We start from the raw sequence: 1,376 nt of genomic DNA on the forward strand, positions 1-1,376 counted from the left end.
TTTTAACTGAAAACAAATCTATGTAAAACCAAAATAAAGATCTGAGAATAAATAATTGTGAGTTAAAGGGAAAATTATCTTTGTATCCTGTGAAATGGAATATATTATCCGATAAATTTCAAACAAATGGGCAAACATTCTAGAAATGAGTTTACAATGTTTAGAGCCTATTATTGTAAAAGAAACTAATGCATAATTTTAAAAGGGGGAGTGTTGCTTTTTAAATTCTGCAGCCACAAATTGTATTCAGATTTTATTATCTAGCTTTAAAAAAAACAATTACTTTAGAGGGGAAAAATAAACTGTAGTAGTGTCTAATTAAAAGAATATATTGAGTAAGAAAAAAAATCAAAGCTTTTCCTATAATGTTAATCAAGGACACATAAATTGCTCTCCTAAGGACATTGAGTCTGGAACAAGTGGGCAGAAACCATGGACACCAGTTCTATATATCAATACAGACTCATGCAGCTTTGATATATTATAAATTAATCCCAGACTGTAAACCCTCTGCCAACTAGCAACATTGTCTGAGAGCTACAAGGTTACAACCCCAAACTCAGAAATTCATTCAAGTTGTTGCCCGTTATTACTGTGTTCAGCTTTCTTTTTTATTTTTTTCAGATGGTTAACATTTTTGCTGGTCAGTTCATAATTTTGCTCAAAATGAGGCTATTATGTAAAACCTATAAAGAAAATTATGTACATAATCCAGTGAGTAATACTAGCTGAGCCCTGATGAATGTTCCCCTCGCCAATTTCTATTTCCAGGGTCCCTTTTCTTTTCTAAGCAGAATAATAAAACATGTCACAGGACTTCACTAATTGGTATCATTGCTTCTAGGCCTCTGATTCATGTCTGACTTTAAAAAGCTCTGCAGCAAAGAAAGAGGAGCTGGATTTCGTGGTATTAAATTGTCAAGAATTATTCAGAAAAGTTTTCACAGCTATTGCTGTTACTAATGCAGCATGTTTCAGACAAATCATTTCACATTGCTGCCTTCGATTTTGACTCAATTTCCCTGTAATAAAAAAGGTAAAAAAAAATAAATAAAAACACCTTTCTTCCTTTAAAATATTTGGAATGTATTTTCTCAATTTGTGAAGGGAAAACAATGATGAGTTTCTTACACTGAAAAAGACGTATGCAACTTGGAGATAGTTTGCAGTCCAACTCATACAACTAAGATTATTTTGTCTAGGGAATGTCAGCTAGTTTTGGTCAAAAGATAGGCTTATATTAGTACAACCAAGTGATGAAGGGCCTCTTCTTTACAGTTTATTTCTTTATTCAGTACTGAGGATGGTAAGAGTATTTAGAGGGAGAAAAACATTGTGTGTGTGTGTGTGTGTGTGTGTGTGTGTGTGTGTGTGTG

This window comes from Sapajus apella, unplaced genomic scaffold, assembly GCF_009761245.1.
Source record: "Sapajus apella isolate SASKATOON/1434 unplaced genomic scaffold, GSC_monkey_1.0 scaffold17, whole genome shotgun sequence".
NCBI lineage: Eukaryota > Metazoa > Chordata > Mammalia > Primates > Cebidae > Sapajus > Sapajus apella.